Here is a 21118-nt window from a genome sequence, read left to right as displayed (position 1 = left end):
GCTTCACCTCATCGGGTGTAGTGACAAGCGTTGTTAGGGAGGAGGAACCGACTGATCTTACGTTTGGCAATGCTGCAAGGGAAGACGGGGGGCAGAAGTTACCATGAAAATAAGCGTTGAAGAGTTCTGCCCTTCGGTCCCCTATCGCACTTTCACTATCATGCGTAATTTCAGCTGGAATCCTACTGTTATTTTTCCTTGAGTTTATTAGATTAAAAAAGTTTTTTGGGTTTTCCGGGATTGTTGCAGTGATATTGTCTATATGTTCCTTATATTTTTTTCGAAGCAGATACTTTGAGTGTCGTCGCAGAGCCGCAAAGGTATTGTGCGTGTGTTCACTCGGGAAGCCCTTCCAAAGTTGCCATGCTCGTGTCTTGTTGGCCAGTACATCCCGCACTTCGGAGTCGAACCAACACGGAAATCTCCGAGAAGATATTTTCCCTGTAGGCACGTGGTCCATCACTGCTGCTTGAATGACACCTGTAAATAGGTCAGCTGCCTCGTCGACCATCCCGTCTTCCAAGATGCACCAGGGGAAGGAGTCGAGGGAAAGTCTTATCTCCTCCCACGGCACTCGGTTCCACAGGTAGCGTTTGTTCTGGATGGAGGGGCGATGACCTCTTCTAGGGGGTGGGGGGATGAGAATAGAAACATCCAAACTGTCGTGGTCGGAGGTCAGGAAGTTCTTACGTGGCGTGATACTAATATCGTTTAGGGTGGATAGAACATAATCCAGGTTGCTGTCCTTCCTGGTGTTGTTCTTGATGTTGCAGTTATCAAATTTACTTGAATTTTTTTCCTGATTATTGTGTCTTCCAGTCTGAAACAGTACCACCACAAAATCCGGCATGTCATATTGTATACTGGAGAATGAATTTGTAGCATCAAACTCATAATAAGTACCAGTGGCGGGCTTCTGTACACATTGATATGTATAAAATTGTAAAGGAATCTGTGGATTTTTTAGAATATCTGCTTTGTATTTAAGAGCATAACTGGCTTCATATTCAACAACTGGCATTCTTAGCTCCATAGTCTGAATAATGCATTTGCCTTCATCAGGTAGGGTATTAGGCAGAGCTTGCCCTGTAGAGTTTAATGTGCTGTACCTCATCAAAGCATTATTATCATTGGCAGCTCTTCTAAATGTGATTCTTAAACCACCCTTCCACATAATATCTTTGTAATCTGAGAAGAATCCTGGCAACAGGCGCATGGGGAACAGCACTGTGTGGCTTTTAGATATAATTTTATCACCAGCCTCAAATCCACCTATTTTGTAGTAAGAAGCCTCGGTTTTGGATAATTTTAGTGTGGCCAAAGCTGTGGAGGTAATGCCGGGATAATCTACTCTGTTTATAACAACACCATGCTTTCTGATCTCAATTTCAGAGAACAGATGCGGCACAAAATTGTCTACCAATCTTATATTTGAATTTGCCGGATAATCTGTACCATCGAGCTTTACAACATCAAATTTGATGTATAGATCTGCTCTGTGGGGGTGTATAAAGCCATCCCCTACATCAAGATCAACCTCAATCTCTGTGTTGGGTTGATTTAAATTTGCAAAGGTCCTCCTGTTTGGGGGGAATGATTGTAGCTCATAACTCTCAATATTTTCCATTTTTTTGTATGTATTTTTATTTAAATATTAATTTCTATGATTGCAGTTGTTGTGGCTCCAGCAAAATCAACTAATTCTTCTTTTTCATTAGTGACCATCAACTAATGTAATCTATTCTATTATGGCACACAGGAAAATATAATGTTGGGGATGGAGTGTAGATGATTGGCTCCATAAATTCAGAATTAGGTTTAAATGTTGCAATGATGCCAGTTTGTTTGTGAGTGCCTATGCCATTTGATTTGGTGATCATACCCTCGGCCACATTACAGTGAATATTCAGAGTCTCTATGGCTAAGAATTTGGGTATATTAATAGCAGTGTGTTTGATGGCTGCTTCAAGTTTTGTGTTGTTCTCAAAACCTAACAACTCTCCTATAGTACCCAGATCCACTGTTTCTGTAGCAGATACAATCTCTACTCTGTGAGTGACAGAATTTTGAGTTAAAACTATACCTCTGGGTAACTGAGCATTTAGAGTGGACAGATTATACTGCCCTGGAGTGATGACAATTTTTTGATCCCCTACTGCAATTGTGTTGTTGTGGTGTGTAATATTAGGGATCAAGTACATGCCATAAAATGCTCTGAGAGCTATTGTTTTGGGATATACTATATCATCATGTAATTTGAGTTTCAATATTGAATTTTGGCTGGTGAGATGGAATACCCCCATGATGTTTCAGATACCACAGGGCTTTTTGAAAATTTTCAATTGATGGTTTATTTATTTGAGACATATATCTAAGAACAGATAAACACAAATGTCCGCAATTAACATCTTTGAAATTTTGAACACGGGCATTATTGTAATAAAGATTAGCTGATTTTAGATATTTTACTAAATTTTCAGGTGGAACACCTCCAAATGAATCAAACACAAATGCCTCATTTTTTAAATATTTAAGATAACAGATCCAGTGAGTGCCCTGATTTTTGTACTTATCCAAATTAACAATGCCACACTCTTTGTTGAGTGGTTGTTCTGGTAAAGAATCAGACATGTACACACCTCTAAAATGTTTGATGCCCAGTGGCTTGATTAAAGCTTCAATATCTTGGTTTGTAAGCGGCTCTTGTTTTTTTTAAACTTATGCATGGCTCTCTTAACACCTTTGCCTTGTTTCTCCATGGCCAGGTTATGGCGCTTCAATTCATCTAATTCTGCCCTATTCTTCTTGGCATCTATTACTGTTTTTGCTATGGCAGCTGATCCCCCAGCCAAGCTCCCTACAGCCCCAAGTGCTGCTAAGATGGCCGGGATAGTAAATATGAAGCCCCCTACATGTGATTTTTTTCTAGATTGTTGTAATTTTTTTAATTGGGGGGTACTAAGTAACAATTTCATACCATGGCCCTTGGGAATACAAGAATTTTTTTTCTTGCGCTGCTTTTTGGTTAAAAGGCTATCAATAGTTTTAAGAGATTTAAGACCTGCATAAGGTATCTGATACATAACACCCTTGGCCTTCATCCTAGGTTTATTATATATATATTCACAGCCCCCACCCCAGTTTTTGTTTGGTGTTCATAGCTATGGTGGTTCCCAATGCTGCTATTTTTTCACTTAAAGAAGCATCTTTGCTTACAAATCTACCAAATGCAGCCTCTTCTAATTTCTTGTCTGCAACATGTCTCTTGTCAAGATCAGAATGTGTGTTGTATGCTATGTCATGGTCTCTACAAGCAGCATCTAGGGGATTAACACCAGGATCACCTCTGTTTAATCTATGGTCTAGTTTTGTGCCTGGACCACAATACTGATAGCCTGGAATGTGTAGTTCAAATGGCAGCTTGTTTATAATGTCATTAACAAGGCCCCGACCCTCAGAAATATTCCAAAATTTAGGTGGTAGAGTATTAATAATTTTTATAAGATATCCAATCCCCTTAGTGTCATTTACTATAAAATTAGACAATTTTGTGCTTATCATGTCCATAATTCCAACCTTTTCATTGTAAAAATTGTGGTTGCCAGCATTTTCCTCCCCAGCTATCACCAATAACCTATCTACAAGTTTCCTGACATCATCATCCCACACAAATTCTTTGGGCAGGGTGTTGTAATGTTTGATTCCACTGCCAGTCTTGATCTGTGACCATATGGGCTTGATTAAGTTGTTATATTTTGCTCACTGCTAGACTTGACTCTTTTTTGTGTGGGATCATTGTTCTGGTACAGAGCATCTGATTTTATTAATATTTCTTTGTAATGCTCATAATCTTGATCTGTATAGCTGCCAGGCCTTTTCCTAGTCATCAGTTCCCACAATCCAGGTGTTCCGGGATACTTAACAAAAGCACCTTTTTCTCCAAGATGAGATTCTGAATATACAATCAGATCATCTCCCATAAATGTTACTCTGAAATTGCCAATTCTATGTATGATGCTACCATCACGCTCTGTGTCAGCATATAAGCCAAAGACCTCATCTTTGTTGTCTTTAGGTGTGGTTAAATATTTTTGAGCAAGAAGACCCAATTCAATAGGATCCTGAGTAGCTTCAATTCTTCTAGGAGCAATAGGACTAGGTGTATGAATACTAGAAAGTGGGGTGATTGGATAATCTAATATGTTCCTAGCAGCTACAGGTACAAGCTCTGTGATCAAATTTTGATTTTCCTCTGTAACAGTTTTGATATTTTTAACTAATTCACTAATAGCATCAATAATGGGCTGTTCTGTTTGTTTGTGTTTTTCATAGATTCCTCGGTTCTCTGATTTCCATCCCTTAAATTTTTTTACAAGATAATCTCTTAATTTAAGATCATCAATGATTGGCCTTTTCATGGTTATTTATATATGTTTCAATGTCTAGAAAATTGTTAATTTTATTTCTATATTTACCAGTATTAGGTGTTCTTGTCATATCAATTGTGACAAACCCATAACTATCCTGGTTCCAGCACCTACTGCAAAACTTGGAAAAATCATTGTAGCTCAAGTCCCCACCTACATATTCATCATGTATGTGTTTGAGGTTGGTATGATCTTGATGAAACACACATATAAAATTGCTGTTGTCTCGGATCAGCTGCTTGGGTATTTTTGAAAAAGTCTGTGCAAGGTAGAAGCAATCAATGTTTTTGTGTCGGCCCTGTGTAAAGAAATTTCTAACCTTGTTTTGATTATCCAGTATAATGTCATCAAACACAACAACAGAATTATCGAGACATTCATGAAGTGGCTTAACATCTGATTCAAAAGTGGCAATATCCAGTCCATCATATAGCTTCATCAGCTGCTGATATTTTAATTGTTCCAAGCTCTTAGAGAAGACATACAAGTGCCTGTTTTTCCAGTCTAACCAGTTGGGTGCCAATAAAAAATTATCAATCATTAGTGTAGTTTTACCACAAGCCGATGGCCCAACAATAAGACATCTAATATTTTCAGGCAGCAACTTGCCATTTCTCTTATTCTGCTGTTCAGGTTCTGGCAGCCTCTTTATAACATCCCAGGTGTTCATATTATCACTTTGTTTGCCTCGATCCAGCTGTGTTCTGGAAGTCCTAGCCATTTGACAAGTAACTTGTTGCCTTTTTTGCGGATGATTTTTTCTATGAGATATGTGTCAGGCTGTTTAGTTTTGTTGAGTTGTTCTTCATAGAACCTGCCTTTGAGAATTTCTCCTCGGTGATCTTTTATTATATATGTGTTAAGGGTCCCAGGTTTAACTTGAACCACTGTAAATAATTCAGTGCTCCAGTTTCTTGTAAAGCCTCTTTTGAATAAGTGCTTATATTTGCTGATTCTTACTTGATCACCCACCTTGTATTTGGCTTTTCTTGTTGTTGGCTGATATTTAGGATAATAAACAGTACTGATCAATTTTTGCTCATCAGATGAAGTTACTTCAGAGGGTTTCATGTTGATTGTGGAATGGACCGAGTTGTTATATTTTTGTAGAAGTTCTGGAAGAATATTAATCCATTTATAATTACCTTGAAGTGTAAATTGTTTATACATATGATTTTTTAGGGTTTTGTTGAATCTCTCTACAATTGAGGCCTTGAGATCACTGTAACTCGAATAATGTTGTATTGAATGGCTTTTAATAAATTGTTGGAACACAGAATTATAAAATTCTTTGCCATTATCTGTTTGCAAATAGCGCGGTGATCTTCCACTCTGATTGATGATTGTCCTGAAGGCTTCTGTAACATATTTTCCAGTCTTGGATTTGAGTGGCACAGCCCAGGCAAATTTTGAAAATGTATCTATTACAGTGAGTAGATACTTGCAGCCCTTGTTGATTTTGTCTAAGTTTTTCAGCTGTCCACTTGCCATCTCAATCAAGTCGCTCTCAATCAAGTCGCTCTCAATCAAGTCGCTCTGCCATAAATCATCTATGCCTTTTGTGACTACTGGCAGTCTCTTATAATTATGTCTGGCTTGTCTGTGTAATTCATCAACAATAATTTGTCTAAACATAGTATGTAAACAAGAATATTGCAACTATGGGGTGTTCAGCAGCTGATACTACAGGATTTTCTAAATACAGTTTGTCTCCTATTTGTATATAAAATTCCAGAGAGCCATCATCTTCAACATAAGATGTTTCTAATGTATTGGGGTCTGTAAAATCCTCTAACTCTACACTGGTGATTTTTGGTTTGTTGTCAGCATTTGTTATTGATAAGGTGCCTGTGGTTGTAGCCAATATTTGATCTTGATTGGTCTCAGTGTGCCCCAACAAAAAACTGGTAATAAAATTGTGCAGGGGACAGCATATATATTTTGCCTCCTGGTGTAAATGGTGAATCATATTCTTTGTTGGGGATGCTGTACAATTCAAGAATTACTGTATGTTTAGGATTCTCGATTATGCCTGTTATTTCTTTTTCTGCTGTAAGCAATCTGCTTGTTACAGATTCAAGGTGCTCATTGATGGTCCTAACAACATCATCATGGCCTGGCTTGATTTTTATGTCCACAACAAGTTTCTTGTATTGTTGCACAATTTCTTGTAGCTGGGTGGCAAAAACAGACAAAGCATTTGCTTGATTGGATTCCATGGTCCCTAGCTGTTGCTTGATATTAGCTACAATTTGCTGTAAATTTTCAACAACTGCCAATTTTGAATTTTGAGCTGTAAGATCATGGACCTGTCTTCTGATATCCTCAAACAGGGCATGCAGTTCATTAATATGTTGATTAGTTGGTAGAGTGGCCACTGTCTGAGTAAGTTGTTTGATCTCTGTCTGGATATTCTTGATATCTTCTGATTTCAATATGCGATTCACTGCCCTCTTAATATTTTTAAGTTCCTGTGATGTAGGCAGATTTGATACAGTATTTTGCAAAGATTCAAGTGCCAATTTTACATTGTTTAATTCAGGAGCATCAGCCACACTTTGCATAGCATCTTGGAGCAGGGCTATATCTGCCTGAGTAGGTGTGGATTGTTGTAAAATTTCAAGCTTTGTTTGGATATCATCGATCAAGTGATGAAAATGAGATAGCTCAGATTCAGTGTTGAGGTTTTCAAGTTTTGTGATCTGTTGCTGGACACTGATAAGGGTATCTACAATACCAGGCAGGCGGGATTCTAGAGATTCTTGTACATTTGTCAGATCACTTTGCACTGCTGCTATTGTACCCTCAAGATGGGTTATGGTACTTTGAATTTTTCCAAAATCTTCATATGTTTCAAGTTGCAGCTTAATGTTTGCAACACTCCGAGTTATTGCACTCAAAGCATCAGAAGATGGCAAGTTGTTCATAAAATTTTCAAGTGTCTCAATTTTTTCTTTAACCTCGGCTATGGCATTGTTCAAGGGGTCCAGATTAGGTATCTGTAATGATTGAATCTGTTCTTTTAGAGTGGAAATCACTAGATCAAAATCTTCTTGTGATTTTATGCTTTTGACAATTGTTTGGAGCTGTGCCTGGACATTATTTATTTGCTCTTCCAATTGTTGTTTCAATTGCTCAGAGTTAGTGGCCTGGGTCTTAAATTTGGCTTGAAGAGCTGCTACAGCTTCTTCTAAATTTTGAAAATTATCCAATGTGGCCAAATCAGTATATTTCTGAAGCAATAATTTGAGTTTAGAATCAATTTTAAGAAGAGGGTCCATGCATTGTGATTGTAAATTTGTAATTTCTAATTGAAGACTGGCATTGAGTGTGGTTTGTAAAGCTTGTAAATCACTTCTTAATTTCTTGACTCTAACATCAAGCATCAAAATCTCATCACTGTGATCTTCATGCCTTGTATGGCCAAATATATCATTAGGCATTTTTGTTTTAGTGGTTATTTATTATTGAATATCTAATTCTTAATTCTATAAAAAAAGGTATAAGTTTGTCATAGGATCCCGGGACCTCAATATATAAGCAGTCACCAGCAGAAACAGTATATACAGTGCCAGAAATCATGTTTGAGTGCTTAATTCTATAAATATTTTTCCCTATTGAAATCTTGACATTACCCTCAGGGGTTGTAATAAATTGTAATTGTCCACCTACAGGTAATTGGTAATGATTTAAATTATTGTTAAATATGTACAATGTTTTACCTGTTTCATCATCAACATCTGTAAGTATGCTGTTCAGATGAATAATTAACAAAGCACTTAGTTTAGATATTATATCAGAAGAGGGTTGTGGTGTTGGCAGGTCCATAATAGCCTGTTTTTTGAACCCAAATAAGTTCATAGGCATGTTTGTTTATTTCAAATCATGCTCTGTAATTGGGCATTGATTACCACTTTTCAAATCACAATGACCCCATGGTAGAGTATGTATGCCACATGACAAAATACATCTCTTATCATCATGTGGGTCCAGAGCCACTTTTCTTACAATATTGCTAGTCAACAAGTGATCCACACTCTGAATTCTGGATTCTGATGATCTGATTGTACTACATGATTTGAGGCAATTTTTGTAATCCTCAAATTCAAGCTCTTTGTCTACAGTCACTCTGCCAATGCCCTTGGCTTTTTTGGCAACAACACCACTACATGTTTCAAAACTGTACATCTTGGCCCTTAACCCAGCAAATGCCACAATAACATCACCAAGTGTCTCATCTTTTAACTTGCCAGGCACCTTTTTGTTGTGGTGTTGAATTTTTGAATATTCACTGGTATCAAAGTATTTAAACAATTCAGGCTGGGACATATCTTGATAAACATCTTCTGTCTGAATATCAAGAACAAAACTATCTGTGTCCATGTACATCAGTTTTACACGATCCTTATAAAAAGGCTTCAACACATCATAATACAATTTTAACATGTGTAATTTGGCCAATTCCAATATCACAGCCCCTACATAAATAGGTTTATCAAACTTAATCTTTGTTTTTTTCATGTTGAAAAGTGCCATATTTTCATCATAAATTCTTCTGTAATTGAAATTAGGCTTTGCAACCAATTTTTTGCTCAGGCTGGGGTCAGTAATTATTTTAACATCGGTATGTTTTCTGACATTTTCAATTGTTTTGCCATATACAGAATTGACCATCAATTTAAACAAGGCCTTATCAAATTGGCTTTTTGCAGATGTTCGAAGCTCTGTATTTGTATTAATATATGGTTTCAACCATTTTGAGTGCCTGAACCTCAAAACTTTGCCAAGTTTGGTCACTTGAACACCATGTTTTATCAGGAACTGGAGGTTTTTCTAATATATGACATAACCCTGTTTTGGCTCCAGAGTCATCATCAATTTCTTCTGTTTAGAGCCAGGTGAGCACTTAACCTCAGGAATTGGGGGCAGATCAGAAAATTTGTTGTGTAAATCATCAGGAATTGTCAGATCAACCTCTAAGAAGAGGCCATAATTACTGTCATCAAAGTCCTGAAGATCCTCAATATTAAAATCTTCAACCCATTCAAGCCCTGCATATGGCAGTTTATCCATCATAGCATAACCATACAGGCTGTTTGCATCCACATACAATATATAATTTGATGGCCGTGCTGGATCATAATCAGAAATATATTTGTTATTTGCTCTGGCATATCTCTGAGAACATTGCACCATGCCTCCTCTTATACATTGCTCCATAAACAAGTACATATCTTGATCTTGGATTAGATCCAATTGCTTTTTAGTGTTTAAAAACATTGCAGCCCATGCTAGGCCCGGGGCACTGTAAAAATACACTGGATCCAGCTCATAATTTTGCATAGAAGATTTTCTGAATGCCTGCAATATATCAGCTAAGAGGGTCACATCAAGTTTTAAATATGCCATGTGATAATCACCAAATGTCTGGCATTTTAAATTGTTCCACATCAATTGGGCATGGTGATAATCATCATCAGTGATTCCAGATCCTCTGATTTTGCTGTAAAACTCTTCTTGTGGTGGCAAAGAACACTCATCAAATTTAGAAAAATCTGTAACATAGTCATATGGATATACACCCTTCCGCCTAATTAATTTCAGGTCCTGATTTGGAAACAAAGCACATGTGATTTTGAATTGATCATCAGATAATTGAGTGGCCAGTGTAGCCAGGCTAGCAGACAGAATTCTGTAGGAATCAAGAAATCTTAAGTGAATAGGAACACCATTAACTTTAATTATTTTGCTAATAGCTATATATTTTTCATTATTTTCTGCTAAAATATTTAAGTTCTGCTTGTTAAACCCCTCGTACCTGATCAGATGATGGAAATCATAATTGGATGCACCATGGCAAAATATAGGGACAAATTTTGGTCTCTGGATCTTAATATTACAGCTATTACACAGGGCCATTAAGAATTTACCATCTGTATGGGAATGGTGATGTACCTTGATATTTATATCTGAAAATTCAGAATCACATACCGGGCATTTTTCTGCATTGTTGAAATCTTCAATCTGATCCTCTGTTAAAGGCAACATGGGTTTTGATTTTAATAAGATATTAGATGCTATGTCATGGCACTCATTTTCTATTCTATGTGCAAATTCTTTGATGGCATCTGGTCCCATGTATAAATATTCTTCACTAACAACACCATCCTGTACAACCACATAATAAAAACTAGAAGGTTCATGTAATTGATATGATGTAATTGAAGATTCCTCAGGATCTGGGCTACAGAATGCAAGAGGTTTCAGGTTTGACTCAAAATCACAGACTATATATGCTGGGTGTTCCAACAAGGCTTCAAATTTTTTAAAATTGGCTTTTTCACTTGGATTAGGCATCACCATATGAACAGGTTTATGATTGCCACAGTATTTCAGATGCTCAATTAACTTGTTTTTAGCAATTTCTGTATTCACTTTACAAACCCCATTTATTATTTTTTTACCATCAAATACAGTCAAACATCTTCTGCACAACTTGAATATTGTCTTAGATTTGTCTAATTGTTTTCTGACTAAAGCTTCAAGATTATGTATCAGAGTGTAATGATATGTGTCATCCCCTTCAATTAACTCTTTGCGGCGCAGTGGTTACCAATGGTAACCACCTCAAGATTGTCCTTTTCGGCTCGGTGGTTAGTGTCACTGACCACCACTTGAAATGCAAATTTTCGTTTTGTGTGGTATTTTAACTCGAATGTTTCGCTTTGAGGTGTATCGCCTTTTGTCTGAAATTAGATTTTGGGGATTGTTGTTTCTTAGGTTTACTCCAGTCTCCTTTATGGTGCCGCTTTTGTTGAATGTTGTTGTAAACAGTGATTGTTAATGACTAATTGTTGTAATGGTAGTTCTTTTTCGTTTTCTGTCGAATCCACTGTGCTTTTATATTTCCCCATTACCGTGGCTACGTCTGTGCCAAGAAGTGGAGGTTTTTGTGCGGTCGTTCACAAAGGAACTCTTCATATGTAGGTGGTTAGTGTTGCTGACCACCGCGCAGATTTGGTTGCTTTCGGAACTCTGTGTAAAGTTTACATATTTCCTAGAATCATGGAGAGGCTGACTGATCAGGATATTCGAGACTTTTTTAATGCTGAGGACATACCCTCAGGCTCCGATTTGGACTTCAGTAGTGATGATTCAGGTGCAGATCCCACTTTTCACCCAGAAATAAGTGCAGAAGGAATGTGCATTGCAGAAACGTCCTCTGAAGATGAATTTCTTGGGTGCAATATTCCTACTAACGAAGGACCTTCGACATCAACACAAAGTGCCACAGGTTGTGTTAGTGCATCAATGAGCGTCAGACAACAGGATGGTTCCAATGAGGTCACAGTGAGTACTCCAATTGTGCCATTGGTTCATGTAACAAGGTCACCAATCTGGTATCAGACATCTCATCAAACAACTCCAGTGCCACATTTCTCAAGTAGGGTGGGACCGACTGATGCTGTGAAGGAACTGCAAGATAAGAGCCCTCTTGCAATTTTTCCACTCTTTTTCAATGATGAGCTGCTCAATCATATTGTGTTTCACACGAACTTATATGCTACACAACAAGGTAAGCCCTTCCAACCGACAGACATGGATGAAATTCGAGTATTTATAGGAATGAACATTTTTATGGGTCTCAAACGAATGTCAAGTTACAGAGATTATTGGTCATCAAAACCAGACTGGCATGACTATTATATTTCAAAACTAATGAGTGTAAAAAGGTTTGGTTGGCTGTTGGGTCACATACATTTCAACAACAATGCTGTTCAACCAGAGCGTCGTGATCCACAATTTGATAGATTATATAAACTCCGACCATTTCTGATCAATCTGGCACACTCTTTCGCGCAAAACTACAAAGCTTATCAGAAACTTGTCGTCGATGAATCGATGGTAAAATTCAAAGGAAGATGTAGTATGAAACAATTCATGAGGGATAAGCCAATCAAAAGAGGTTTCAAGATATGGATGCTCTGTGACTCGTCTGGATATAACCACAGGTTCGAAATCTATACTTGGAAAACAAGGGAGCAAGGTGAGAAAGTGTTGGCTTCCCGAGTTGTTCTCAGTCTCTGTCATGATTTTATTGATAAAAGCGATGTTCTATTTGTAGACAACTACTTCAATAGCTATGAGCTCCTGCTAACTCTAAAAGCCAAAAATATTTTTGCATGTGGGACAGTGAATCCTGCACGGAAGTTCCTACCTAGTCTCAAAGGGGAGAAGGAATTAAAGAGAGGAGAATATGATTGGCAACAGTCCGATGATGACATAACAATGATAAGATGGAAGGATAAACGAGCAGTGAACTTTTTGTCTAATTTCCACAATCCCAAAGATACAATAACCATCAGTAGGAAGGTACTATTTCAGATGTGCCCTGCCCAAAGATTGTGAAGGAGTACAATGAAAATATGAATTTTGTCAATAATTTTGATCGACTGAAGAATGATTACCAGATTGACCGCAAAAGTAAGAAATGGTACTTGAGATTATTTTTTCACTTTCTTGATGCAGCTCTAACAAATGCTTTTATTATTCACAATCAAATTGAAGGTGAGAAGTTCACTAACAAGGAATTTAGGAGGGATGTATATATAGGTTTGCTCTCCAAAAGAATAGCAACTCCACACACTCCCCCAAACAGAAGTGTAGAAATAAAGCGCCACAAACCTAGTGTCATGCCGAGTATTAGGAACCAGAGTGCAAGCCATCAACCTAAGAGGTCCACATCAAGAAGATGTGCTACGTGTAGCACGAAGAGCAATCCAGTTCGCACAATATGGATGTGCAGTGTTTGTAATGTGCCCCTTTGTTTGCGGAAGGATAAAGACTGTTTCCAAACCTTTCACCGAAATTGAAGTTGAATTTAGGTAAAGAAAACCTTTGTATTTCACAATTTTCATTCACATATGTTGCATAAAAAAACATGTTACATTTGCGTGGTGGTTAGTGCTGATAACCACCAGTTTTTTTCAAATTAAAATTACAATTACAATAGAATTTAAGAAATATTATGAAAATATGTATTCTTATGTCAAAATAAAAGATATTAAAAGTGTTAATGTAAAAAAAAAATTTCGAACCTTCTCCGCGCCGGAAGGATCGGGAAATTTATCCAACTCCTGAGCCGCAAAGAGTTAAGAGCAGATCAATCGGAACAGCAGAATCATCATCAAGTGTACTGATTCTGAGAGGTGCTATCAAGCAATTGCCACGGCCAGTAGAACAAGTAAATACATTAATAGATAATTGTTTATTATTGATATCCCTGGCCTTTTTTTCAAATTTATCAATATTCTGAACAGACATTGGATATTCTAAACCCTCCATTGCTTCATCAAAATTGTGTTCATATTGTTTATAATAAGTTATTCTCTGAGGATCCCTTAAAACTGGATACAAAGCAGCTAAAATACACCACAGAAAACATTTCTCATCATTATTTTTTATGTTAACCACGGCTTTTTTGTTTTTAATATTGGCAGGTAATGGCAGATATGTAGATCCTTGTAATGGGCTGAATTCAGAAATATTAACATAGAGCTTGTGTGGAGTTCCGCATAGGCTCCATCCTGACTCTTTTGCAGCAAATTCAGAGTGTTTAATATTCAATTGATCTATCAAACTGCTTATTATTTTGTCTGAATTTGTATTTGAATATACAGCTACAGTTTCTGTTATGTGGGGCTGTGTAAATTTTGTGCCATTTGGTTTCTTATATTGTGTAAACAATTTGAGGGACAGCTTATAAGAGCCATTTTGTGCATTTAGAATTGCCTGCACATCAGGATTTATTCTGTTCAAAAAATTCTTAATACCACATTTTTGCTCTGATACAAACCGGTAATCCCTAAGTTGGCCATTAAAACTGCTATGGATAGGTGGTGCATAGCGTGGCTGCTTTGCTGCTCTAGCATTAACAGGTGTTTCATGATTCCTTTTCAGACCAGATGTAGATGGTTGTGGGGGCAATATTGATGACTGTACATAAGAATTACACTTATGCCTTTTGTAATATGCCTTGCTTAATATTTTATGGCATCTTGGACACATTTTTGTGGCCTTTCTGCATTTCTTAAGATCACAAATAAACCGGTGCCTAGCCCAATTAGAACTAGATATATTTTTATTGCATTGATTGCAATATTTCAAGTTTGGCATTTTTATTGTTTATTTATATAAAATTTCTTGGTCCAAAAAAACAGAACTATGGACAATATGCCAAAACAATTATAACAGCAGTTAGTGGCTGAGCTGGTGCTTTTATACCCAAACAACAGCAGTAACTAGGCTCTGGTGATCCCCAATATAAAATAATTTTGTCCTATTATGCTGTTGTACAGCACACTTTACCAGGTTTCATATCTGGGAGCTATCAGTTGTATATCAACTAGCAGTGAATATTCTCAAAATCTCACGTGTGGAGATATTATTTTGCCACATGTATTTCAATCTTACATATTCTATCAGGCCTCAAACCCAGAGCTCTTGTTTACAAGGCAACAATATTAACACTTTGCCATCAGGGGAGGCCTTACATTTTACCAGGACTCAAACCCAGAGCTCTTGTTTACAAGGCAACAATATTAACACTTTGCCATCAGGGGAGGCCTTACATTTTACCAGGACTCAAACCCAGAGCTCTTGTTTACAAGGCAATAAACCATGGGACTATGTACACATTTTATTGAGTATCAGAACCCAGGAGCTATGAGCTCTATATCAGCTAAATACAATTCAAAGTTGGACTTTGAACTGTGCAATAAATATTCTGTAAGTCTCACTCGTGTTTATATTAACAGAACAGAGCCTTTTAGAATTGTACCCAGGCTTGCATGACAGCATGACAGATTGAAGTTTTATGCTCTTCCAGTAAATTGGAGTCAATGGCATGATGGCATGTATGGGAATTTTCCCTGAAAGGGCACAGTGTAGATTATATCTCATGCATGCAAGCATATGAAATCTCCCAGGCGTGCATAATTTATTGCTGGCCAGGACATGAACTGATCAAAGATTAGAAAAAACATGAAACCAATTTGCTTGCCTGCCCGTGTTCTGTAAGTTGTAGAGGATGAGAATATAAGCATTTTTGCACTAGTTTTAAGTATAGTCAAAACAATATCAAGGGGGGCATATTTTTGACAAGTTTATGGACAACAAACCTGAGAGATGTAGCTTTTACACACATGGGCAAATCTGTCTGAGGGGTGTTCTTCATTTCTACACTAGGGCTCAAAATTCTTTAGATTTAAATATGTACACACATGCCCGATTGGGGTATATGCTCCTCTTGACATTGTTTTAAGTGTAGGCAAATCTGTCTATTGAGGGTTCTTCTTTTCTACACTAGAATTCAGAATTCTTAGAATTAAGAGCATATCACACTTGAAGAAATGGGGAATAAGAGCATCTTGGCATAGTTTTAAGTGTAGGCAAATCGGGCTGTTTAATCAAATAACCTCTTCATTTGTACGCTATAAGTGCGCTTATATTATATACTTTCATACTACTCGAGATGTTAAACTAAAAGACCTGCCATCCTTCAAACTGCACACTGAGTACTAAGGTCCTGTTCAGCCCAGTTCGGTACATACTGGAAGTGCTTCACATCAGTTTCTAGGCAAGGGCAGGGGTAGTGCAATGGAGGGGTGAGGTGGGAGCAGAGAGCAACGATGTCAGATCTCTCAGATATTCTCTCCGCCGGCCCTCTTACGCAGTTGCTGAGCTAAAGCTCTGATTCTCTGTCGTCTGCTGGATGGTACAGGTCTCAACACAGGGTGTGGTGTTGCAACCACTTCCAATGCATTTTCCGTTCTGTGGATTTTAATGTATTGACATTCCGAGGGTGAAGAGCGGCTCTGAAATCTATCAGCTTGTGTTTGTTATTGCGTTGTTGTTCTGCGTTTTTTTCAGTTTCTTGATTTATTCATCTTGCATTGTTGTTTCTATTTTCGTTAATTATTATTTATTGTTGTTTGAGTGTGGAGTGCATAAAGTGAGCAAGGAGAACAATGGCATGTTTTTCTCCAGAATGCTACAAGAACAAGCATAAAAAGGCAAATGTTTGTCTTCGGCCGAACAGTGTTGAACGTGTATGCCTATTTCTGGGCAAATAAATTATTGGCGGCATTGAAACAATGAAGACTGCCACTCGATTGACTTTAATGTAAACAAAGAGGGAAACTTTCTACACCAAGTAAGAAGAAGAAAGATATGGGACAATTAGTCTTGAAAAATATGATCGGGAAAATGAGCTACCGATTTTAAGAAAACTTCATAAAATCGACGAAGATGATTTTCCTAAGATGTCACTCTCAACTTTACAGCGTAAATGTAACAACATAAGAATATGTTGTTACGTTTTAAAAATAACTTTAAAGGTTCCTGTACAAATTTTTAAAATATGTAAAATTTTAATTGCTACTTTTCATTAATTTGAGGAAGGACCACGCGAAAATATAAACATTTGTTCCGTGTTCTCGATTTGATTGAACAAGTTCGTTTAAAGTTAGGAAAAAGAGAAAGAAAGAAGGAAAAAGAGAAGGATAGAAGGAAAAAGAGAAAGATGGAGGGAAAGAGAGAAGGAAAGAAAGAAAAAGGGAAAGAAGAAAGAAGGAAGGAAAGAAACAAGGAAAGCTGGAAAGAAGAAAATACAAGGAAAGAAGAAAAGAAAACGTAGGAAAGAAAGCAGGAAAGAAAGAATAAAATAAGGAAAGAAAGAACGAAAGCAAAAAGGAAGAACAAAGGAAAGAAAGAATAATAGAAAGGAAGAAGAGCAAGAGAAGGATAGAAAGGAAGAAGAGCAAGAGAAGGAAAGAAAGAACAAAAGAAAGAAGAAAGATGGAATGATCAAATCAAGGTCTTTCAAGGTCAAATTAAGGTCATTCAGTCATATGAAGGAAATTCAAGGTCAAAAGTTGGAAATCAAATCAAGGTCATTCAGTTTCAAATGAAGGTCATTCAAGGTAGAATGAGGGAGATCAAGTCAAGGTCATTCAAGGGTTTTTCAGGTCAAATCAAGGTCATCCACAGTCAAATCAAGGTCATATAAGGTCATATGAGGCTCATTCAAGGTGAAATGAGTAAGGTCTTTAACAAATCAAGGTCAATGAAGGTCAATGAAGGTCAAAAGAAGGAAGAAAGGAAGAAAGGATAGAAAAGGGAAAGATAGGAAGAATGAAAGAACAAAAAGAAATAAAAGGAAAGAAATTGAGAAGGAAAAATAAAGGAGGAAAGAGGGAAAGAAGAAAGACTGAATGTAGAAAGAAGGAAAGATAGAGAAAATAAGAGAAAGAAAGAAGAAAAGAGTGAATGAAAGGAAAAAGGAAAGAAAAAACCCTGAAACAAATGAAAAAGAAATACTTTCCTACTTTCTTTTGTTCTTTCTTTCCTTTTCCTTTCATTCTTTTGTTTTTCTTTCTTTCCTTTTTCTATCTTTCTTTCCTTCTTCCTTTCTCTCACTCCTTTGTTTTTCTTTTTCTTCCTTTCCTTATTTCTTTCTTTTTGTCTATTTTTTCTTTCCTTTCTCTCCTTTCATTCTTTGTCTTTCTTTCATTTGTTCTTTTTCATTTGTTCTTTCTTTCATTTGTACTTTTATTATTCCTTTTTCTCTTTTTCCTTTTTTGCTTTCCTACTTTTTCTTACTTTATTCTTTCCTACTTCTTTTGTTCCTCTTTCCTTTTTCTTTCTTTCTCTCCGTATTTCTTTAATTCATCTATATTTATGTCTTTCCTTCAATTTTTATTTTCTTCTTTCTTTCTTGGTTCTCTCTTTCTTGCCATCATTCTATCTTTCTTTCGTTCTTTCTCCCCTTCTTTTTTCTTTCCTTCTTTCCATCTTTAATTTTTCCTTCTTTCTTTCCTTCTTGCTATCTCTTACCTTCTTTCATTTATTCTCGTTTTCTCTTCCCTTTTCTTTCTTTCCTTTTTTAGAGAAAAAATAAGGAAAAAAAGTAGGGAAGGAAAAACAAAATAAAGAAGGAAATAAAGTAGGAAAGAAATATAGATGGAAGGAAAGAAAGAAGGAAGGAAAGTAAAGGAAAATGAGAGAAATAAGGAGAGAAATAAAAGGAAAGAAAGAAGGAAGGAAAGAGGGAAAGAAGGAAAGATAGAGAATATAAGAGAAAGACACGAAAAGAGTGAACGAAAGAACGGAAAGATAGAAAACGAGAGAAGGAAAGAAGAAAGTCGAGAAAGAAAGTGAAGGAAATAATGGAAATAAAGAAAGAACGAATGAGAAAAAGGAAAGGGGAAAAACGAAAGGAGAGAAATAGAAGGAAGGAGAGAAGAAGGAAATAGGAAACGAAATAGGGAAAGAAGATGTAATAAAGAGGAAGGAAAGATTGAAAGGAGGAAAGAAGGAAAGAATGAGAGAACCAAGAATGAAAGAAAGAGGAAATAAAGAAAAAATAAAATAGATAAAAAAACTGACAGAATGAATGAAAAGAAAAAGAAAGAAGGAACGAGGAAGGAACAAAAGTAAAGAAAGTAGGAAAGAATAAAGAAGGAAAGGGGGAGAGAAGAAAGAAGGATAGAAAAAGTAGGAAAGCAAGAAAGAAAACCGGAAGGAAAGATAGAAAACCAGAAGGAAAGAAAGAAAGATAGAAAAAGGAAAGGAATAATAAAAGAACAAATGAAAATTGAAGGAAAGATAGTTTCTCTCTTACTTTTTGTTCTTTCTTTCTTTTCTTCCTTCTTTCCTTTTTTCTTCCATTCTTTGCTTTTCTTTCTTTCCTTCTTTCTTTCTCATTCGTTCTTTTCTTTTTGTTTCTTTTTCCTTCTTTCTTTCCTTCTTCCTTTCTCTCACTCCTTTGTTTCTTTTTCCTTCCTTTCCTTCTTTTTCTCTTTTGTTCTCTCTTTTTCTTTCCTTCCTTGCATATTTGCTTCTCTCCTTTCCTTTCTTTATCTCCTTTTTCTTTCTTTCCTTCTTTTTCTTTCCTTCTTTCTTTCTTTCCTTCTTTTTCTTTCCTTCTTTCTTTCTTTCCTTCTTTCTTTCTTTCCTTCTTTTCTTGTTTCTTTCTTTGCTTTATTGTTTTTCTTCTTTGGGTCCTCTCCTTTCTTTTTCTTTTCTTTTATACTCTATCTTTGTCTTTCCTTCTTTCTATATTTCCTTCTTTCTGTCATTCTTGGATAGAATAATACAAAGGAAAAAGAAAGAAAAGGAGAGAAGGAAAGAAGGGAAGAAGGAAAAAAGAAAGGGAGGAAGGAACAAAAAGATTGAAGGAGAGAAAGTAGAAAAGAAGGTAGGAAGGAAAGAAAGAGTGAAAACCAGAAGGCAAGAAGTAAAGGAAGAATGGAGAGAAAAATCTTGCCATCTTTCTTTCCTTTTTTGCTTTCCTACTTTTTCTTTCTTTCCTTTCTTTTCTTCTTTCTTTCCTTCCTTTCTTTCTCTCCTTTCCTTCTTTCTTTCTCTTCTCTTTCTTTTTCTCCTTTCCTTTCTTCTCCCTTTTCCTTCTTTCATTCCTTCTTTCCTTATAGTTTTCTCTTTCTTTCCATTCATCTTTCTTTACTTTTTTCTTTCATTCCTACTTTCTTTCTTTCCTTCAGGTTTTCTCTTTCTTTCCTTTCTTGCTTTCCTACTTTTCTTTCTTTCCATTTTGTTATTTCTTTCTCCTTTCTTTCTTTCTTTGTTTCCTTGCTTCTCCCTCTATTCTTCTTTCCTTCTTTATTCTTTCCTTCTTTCCTACTTTCTTTCTTACTTTTGTTACTTCCTCTTTCATTCTTTCTTTTTCACCGTTTTTCTTTAATTCATGTATTTCTTTCCATCTTTTTTATTTTCTTGTTTCTCTCTTTCTTTACTTCATTCTTGGTTCTCTCTTCCTATCCTTCCTTCTGTCTTTCTTTTGTTCTTCCTTTCTTTCCATTTTCTTTCCCTCTTTCCTTCTTTCCATCTTTAAATTGTCTTTCTTTTCTTCTTTCTATCTTTCTTCCCTTCATTCATTCATTCTTTCATTTCTTCTATTTTTCTCTTTCTTTCTTTATTTCCTTGTTTCTTCCTTTGCTTCCTACTTTCTTCTTTCTTCTCTTGGTTCTTCCTTCTTTCTGTTTTCTTTCATACTTTCTTTGTTTCTTTCTCTCCGTCTTTCCTTTTTTGTTTCATTCTTGGATAGAACTAAGGAAAATAAAGAAAGAAGTAGAGAAAGATAGAAGGGAAGGATAAAAGAAAGAAAGAAGGGAAGAAGGAAATAAAGTAGGAAAGGAGAAAAGAAAGAGAGAAAGTCAGAATTAAATAAGGAAAGGAAGAATAAAGGAGAGAAAAAGAAAAGATAGAACGAAAGAACAAATGAAAGAAAGAAGGAAAGACGGAAAGTAGAATGAAGGAAATATAGAGAAAATAAGAGAGACAAAGACGAAAAGAGTAAAAGAACGAGAGAAGGAAAGACGAAAAGAAAGAAATAAAAGGAAGAGGGAAAGAAATAAAAATGGAAATAAAAAGAAAAATAAAGAAAGAAAGCGGAAGAAAGAAAAAGGGAAAAACGAAAGAAGGAAAGAAAGGAGAGAAAAATAGAAGGAAAGAGCAAGGAGAGAAGAAAAATGGAAAGAATGCAATAGGAAAGAAGAAGGCATAAAAAGGAAGGAAAGAAATAAGGAAAGATTGAAAGGAAGAAAGAGAGAAAGAAGGGAAGATAGAAAGAATGAAAGAAAGAGAACCAAGAATGAAAGAAAGATTGACTA

This window comes from Lepisma saccharinum, chromosome 2 (assembly GCF_977018435.1).
Source record: "Lepisma saccharinum chromosome 2, izLepSacc3.1, whole genome shotgun sequence".
In the NCBI taxonomy this organism is placed as follows: domain Eukaryota; kingdom Metazoa; phylum Arthropoda; class Insecta; order Zygentoma; family Lepismatidae; genus Lepisma; species Lepisma saccharinum.
The sequence above is the reverse complement of the archived record's forward strand: the minus strand, read 5'-3'. Positions refer to the sequence as shown.